Source organism: Micropterus dolomieu, linkage group LG22 (genome assembly GCF_021292245.1).
Source record: "Micropterus dolomieu isolate WLL.071019.BEF.003 ecotype Adirondacks linkage group LG22, ASM2129224v1, whole genome shotgun sequence".
Taxonomy (NCBI): Eukaryota; Metazoa; Chordata; class Actinopteri; order Centrarchiformes; family Centrarchidae; genus Micropterus; species Micropterus dolomieu.
In genome coordinates this window covers 27,327,274-27,334,031 of record NC_060171.1, presented here as the reverse complement: position 1 = coordinate 27,334,031, position 6,758 = coordinate 27,327,274, and positions in this window count along the sequence as shown.

The following is a 6,758-nucleotide window of genomic DNA, read 5'->3' as shown; positions in this document are numbered from 1 at the left end:
TTTATGTTTGTTTTTTTTGCCCTGATAACAAAGAAACTCAGTTTCAACTGTAACTTCTTATGGTTGAAATGATAATTTAGTTAAACCAGATCTTTTTGTCCTCATCACACAGACAAGTTGCATTTGTAGTTACTGGAGATAACCTTTAGACGATGTCATTCGTTTGCTTCTAGAGCAATGGCAGCTATTAATACATAAATGTTCCAGGTGGTGGGGGAGGAAACAATGTGTTTAGCAGAGCCCTGCTGACACATGGCTGCTGGTTTACTTGCTGTGGCCAACATATTTGACAGACAGAATGTGAGTCGGTTATCTGGTCATGAGTGATGAAGCGTTAGCTTGTGAGCAGGCTGATGATCTGATAAGAGATTGAATTAGGCCACATGGTACAGAGTATTTGCTCTGCTGCTCAAGCACAGCTTAGAGTAGCAGAGCAGTCATATTGTTCTTTCTTTAGAGATTATTTTTAATTGAGAGACTTTAAGTGGGAATTAGAGACTCTTTGGACTCTGTTACACTCGTACCTTGGTTAATTTAAATATGTCCTTGAGAGTTTAAGTAATAGTTTTAGGACATTTTGGAAAATAGGTTTATATGCTTGCTTGCTGAGAGTTAGACGAGACCACTCCCATACCACTCTCAGTCTGTTTAACAAGAAGCTGTAGCCAGGAAACGATTAGCTTAGCATAAAGACTGGAAATGCAGGGATACAGGCATACTTGTCTCTTACCAAAGGTAAAAATCTGGATCTACCAGCACCTCTACAGCTCACCAATTTGTTGTGGTTTTACGTGGGCTTATTTGCTATGAATTCAACAAACAAAATAAAACACGTTAATTAGTGGGCTTTAGAGGTGCTGGTATAGGCCAACATGTCCTCATATCAGACAAACGACAAAATAGGTTCATCGTCAATTGTCTCAATGTGACCATTCCCCAACATGACATGTACGAGAGTTGGCAAGTACCAGTCCAGTGACACGCGTACCGGACGTTTAACATGTGGTAAACATTGTGAAATGGTAGTAGTTTGGTTAGGTTTAGGCAACAAAACCATTTGGTTAGGTTGAGGAAAAGATCGTGGTTTGGGTTAAAATAAGTACATTACCTTATCATGTCATGTGACGTAAGTCATCTACAAAAAGTCATCTACAATATGTCATATAACTTAAAACACGTCACCTTTGACTTTCTTTTACACGGGACTCAAACCTCAGTCTCCTGAGTGAAAGTCCTTAGTTTACTTGACACATAGTACATCCACCCCACTAACCTCGTTATGTTGACTTTGTCACTCTTTATGCCACATCACCTTACTTCTTTTGCCACTAGAGGTCGCAGCCTAACAAAAAACATAAATATGGATTGTAGTAAGTTACTGCATTATCGACTGGCCGCGTTCCTGGTTAGCATGGGCTGTATAGGCAGATTTTGTTACCTTATCATTACAGTGTCTCCTGGATGAAGCTGTCGCAACAAAGTGAATCAGCATATTTTCCAAAATATCAAACTATTCCTTTAAAGTTCAGCAGTTCAGTTTAATTTAAATTGAGGTCTTTTCTGGGAATAGACCAACACTTGATAGAACTTCCTTGTGTGTGGAAAATTACTTTCTAATAGTAGTTCATTTGGCTCACTGTGTATATTTCAATTAAATGAATACCTATTTTTAAAGGAGCAAATGTAACACACCTTTTAGAGCGGTTGTTGCTGCTGGGAGATTGCACAAAGATAACTTTACATTGTCAAAATTAATTTTTCCCATTGCTGTGCGTATCTAAATTTAGCTTTATATTGTTGTGCATTGCTCAGAATATTTTTAAAGAGCCTTTTAATGTTCTGCTATCATAGCTTCAAACTACAAAAGGTCTATTTCTTGAGCAGCTCATTAAAATGCACACTGTCTGTCTCTTTGTCCTCTCCAGACAGTCTTCCATGACGAGTGCAAGTTCAAGGAGAGCTTGCTCCCAAACAACTACAACGCCTATGAGTCTCTGGTTTACAGAGGCTCCTACATAGCACTCAGCAAGCATGGCCGAGTGAAGAGGGGCAACAAGGCCACCACTGCCATGACTGTAACGCACTTCCTACCCAGAATATGATGAGCAAAAACTGGCAATAACAAACTTATTTGCACATGTGGATTATTTCCCAGGTAACATAAATACCATATACGTACGTACAAACACAAAAGACAAAATGGACTGTAAAAGAAAGAAATACCACTATATCTGATAGTATTTATTCAAACTTTATATGTATATTTGGGTAGATTACTTTGTATTAGAAATGATGGAAATGCCATTCTTTGCTGCTTTTATGATTTTCATCATTTTTTGATATGAAGGGGATGGAGAGACGTCATTTATCCCCTCAGTTTTTATGGGTGCTTGCTGGAATTGGTCTTGCACTGTCAGCGGATGACAGTTCATCCTCTTGGAAATGAAATGGATACGTTATTACCTCAAAGCACCATATCCTGAGCAGAAGAGGAAGAAGAAAAAGAGAAATGTGTGCATGAAATTTGAGAATTGAGAAGAATGCCTGTTTACTTAAAATGTTAGTTTTTTTCGTTGTCATCCATCAAGGCCTTGGACATTTCCCAGTCTATGTTCGATTGTTACTGTCAGGGCAACTGGAGCACTTGCAAATATGACGGTGGTTTTTCTTGCTTCGTCATGAGGTGGCGGTGTCTTGAATTCTTACTTGCGGACCCCTTTGCCCTTGCATGTGAGAAATGTGGTGCTCAAGTCAGAAATAGGAACGAAACGCAAGTCATCACTCCCTCAGACACCACTGGGGGGCTTTAGCCCAATTCCTCGATGGCCAGAGGTTTCTCCACTTTATTTTCTTTCCATTATTAGATAAGTTAAGTAATTGAGACTCTATGCTGCACAGAACCCAGTGGAGCCTCTTGTTATTAATATGGAAAGCTAGATTTAGTCCACACCCCCCCACCATCATGTCCAAGGGAGCTTTGACAATCCCAGGTTTTACTTTTACAAATTTTGTAGCCAGATCGTCAGGCCAGATTGAGTGTGTACTATATGTGTGGGCATGTATTTATTTTATGTATGTATGTGGAATTGCTCGGTTTGAGAGCAGCTTAATTGGAAACGTTTTTTTCTCATTGTGGGAGGTGGGGGGTGGATAGACCTGACACTATGAAGCAAAATGTCCTCCATTTCTGTCTGTTGAATGTTATATTTCCCTCCAGTTCATACTGAGTTGGTGCAAACTGTTGCATCTGGTCTGTAGCTTTGATATTTTGTTGCTGATTTTCGTTTTGAGTTTATAGCAAAAATGACGATGGGAGCTGTTTGACTTTCACACTGGTTTGATGATATTTGGCACTTAAAGTAACGTGTTTATGCAGAAAGGAGTGCAGTTCCAGTGGATGGCACTCAGTTGTCGATTCACTGTAAACATGATGGTCTGCTGCATTCATTTGAAATAGTGTAAATATTCCAGTTTGGTTTAGAGAGAACTGGAACTGCTTTAGAGTTCACGATCCTGGGATTTATGAACACTGCTTAAGATAACCCAGTCTGACATTTAGATGATGTGGATAGGGCTCATGGATCCCAGATTTTTAAGCTATTTATGCATTTAGATTGGTCACTGAGTCACAGTAAGGCTATGAGCAATGTTGCAAAAAGCAATTAACCAAAGGGTTACATCAGCAATGTTCATTCAGGCTTTGTGTATGCAGCATACCATACTTGAATTCAACAACTGCTTGCGCTCCTCTTTCAAATACTGTAGTTTTCCATTGTGTAGACGAGGGGGAGGAGGACAAAGAGCAAGCAGAGTTGAAGATAGCAATGATGTACAGAGGACTTAAATGGGACTCTGCATGTGGCACTGGTTGTTTGTTTAACTTGGCGAGGATGTGGATAATGTGGGGTAAAATACCTGAGCATCAGACTGGTGGGGCCCCTCGTCAGTTGATGTCAGGCTGGACAGTCGGTGCAGGGCCCTTGGATTCCTGTCCCATTCATCTGAGCCATTTTTGTACCAAGGTCGAAGATGTGGGCTCTCTGTCCTGTGTTATTGATGTAGGCGTGTTTTCTGGTCCCTCTCAACGACTTTTACCTTTTTTTTTTTTTTTACGGAGCTCTGCACCTGTTTCTTGATCAAGACAAAAATGTCTTGTAACGTGCAATGAAGATATTAATGATTCTGCACCTTTCTTGTACTTCTGAGCGGAGTCTATTTAACGTTGAAATGAGGTGCGATTGAGCTCAATTTTGAATGACTTTGAATTAAAATATTATATTTTGGTACTTGATGGTATTTTGGTACCACCTGTCAGGCCAATTTGGTTGAAACATGATTAAAAGAAAGTAGCAAGGTCTCATTTATATGTTATCATATTTTACCTCATGCTCTTTCTAAAATTTCTGTAACGCACTGACAAAATATTGATGAGCAATGGTTTACATGCCCTTTAAGCTCCAGCTTGTGTCTAGTAGCAGAGAGGAATGTGCAGTATCTGGTCAGAATGAGTGTGTATGTAAGCATGTGTGCGTGTGCATGTGTCCAGCTGAGCACGCTCCTGTCATGTTCTGTTTCTGCCAAAGCGACAGTGGAGATGGTATCAGATCAATTTACCTTGAGTCAGGAATAACAGGGCATTGTCTGACTGTGCAAGCTGATGTACTGTACTCTCCTCACAGGGGAGGATAGAGACGAGAGGGATGGAGAAAGGCAACACAGCGGCCACTGAGGGATGTCTGTCAAAAGAAAGCACTGACTGTGGTTTGAGCTGGTGGTTTTGTAGCAAACGGCCACTAAATAAAATAAATAATCTAATGCTTCCAGGAACGGGAGACCTGAGTTAAACAGGTTGTCTGGCGGACTGAATACTGTGATCCAAGAGAGCGACTCGACACTTCCAGGATGTCATGTTTAATATTTTTTGAATACTGACACCTTGAGCGTCTTATTACTCATTTTGACTGATCAGCCATTATCACATCACTATAATCAGAAAATGATCACTTGTAACTTTTTCTGGACAGGTTTTGTGGCAGTGAGGAGTTGCTTGGAAAAGGTATTTCGGCTAATTTGTCAAAATCTACAAAATCTTCATGGAGTACAATTTACTTGAGCAGGGATATATGCCCCCCCCCCCCCCCCCCCCCCCCCCCCCTGCTATGTTTTCATCAAAACAAGCTGACATGCAAGATCAAAAGTACTTGTATTTGATGGCAACATTGTGTTTATTACTGTATGTGATATCTGATTTAATATATGTTTCAGAGGTCGCTGTCAGCACAACAAGTGATGAGCTGTATGGCTGAATGGGAATTGTAAAGTTACAATGGCTCCTCAAGTGGTAGGGCACACCTGAGAAGTTGTTATTGTTTACAACAGAAACAACTTCACTTGGTGTCAGCTTTATCAACGCTGGACAATTGAAAGTTAAAAGGAAAGATTACTCTATTAGAAGTTCTACAACTTTTGCATGCTGTTGTTTCAAAGCAGAAAAGGTTGTACGATTTAACAGTGACTGGGCGAAGGTAGTTAATGGTAAGAAAAATAGCATCTTTCAATATTAACCCTCACGTCCTTAATTCCTCATTATGCATATAGAGTTACGAACGGACTAGGTATGTGTTAGCCCCTTTTATTAAGGATCCAGTGTCTGGATTTTGCCATTGTAATTATCATACCTGTTCTGCTGGTTTTAAAATGTGTTGGTTCACAGGGAACTGGAGGTCTGTGGGAGGATCTGGGATCAGACGTGTGTGTGTGTGTGTGTGTGTGTGTGTGTGTGTGTGTGTTTGTCCCTGTGTGCCAGCAGCCTTTGTGTTTCTCTCTCAGTTTTCTATTCCTGCACTGAGGGGAGAGTGCTTCCTCTGAGTCCCCCTCCTCTTTTTTAACATATACCTCACCTTCTGCCTTAGTTCCGATTATTGAAATGATTGTAAATTAGTTTGAAACAACAGACTTCTCCAATCATTTGTTTCTGAAAAATATGATGACGAGTAAGTAAAATACTATATGACAAATGGTTTTCCTTTTATTTTTGTACGTATGTGCTGTGCACAGCAGTCAACTGTATTCCTGAGATGATAATAAAAGACGTTTTGTAAAAGCTGTTGTGACTGAATGCTTTAAAGCTACATGTTTACATCGTCATGCTTCTTGACCCTGAATGACAGATTATTGCAGGCACTGAAATTTGTTAAACCTAGAGACAAAATCATGAATTACCATGAGTCAGTATGTGACGCCCTCTTCTGGTGAAGCTTGACAACAGGTAGAAGGGCAAAATTTTAACTGATGTGTAAGTAAATGCAGATATAAACTGAAACAGGAAATAGTACAAATTCAGTCACACTTTATGGATTCTTTTCTTAATCGTTGAGTTTAGTTTAAGCCTAGTACATTTCTGAACATAGCTGTAATTTAAAATAGACAGAGTTTTAGTCAGTACACAGCAGGTCAGCTGAATGTACAAAAATGTCACAGGCAAACATACATGTCAATATATTTTAAGTATTTAATAATAAATTAATATTTGTTTGGGCTTAAATGGAGCAGGTCTTTCAAAGAAATTCATGTGAAAATAAACAAATGCTTCTCCAGCTCAACACAGCAAACTACAATAACAGCATCAGCATTAAAGTCCTTATATGGGCTCTGTCTGGCATACAGAGTGAGAACACAGTGTAGTACCAAACCAAATCTGAAGGATGCTTTCTGTCGGGGGATATTTATCCCTCCTAGACCTACAGAGATTCACAATG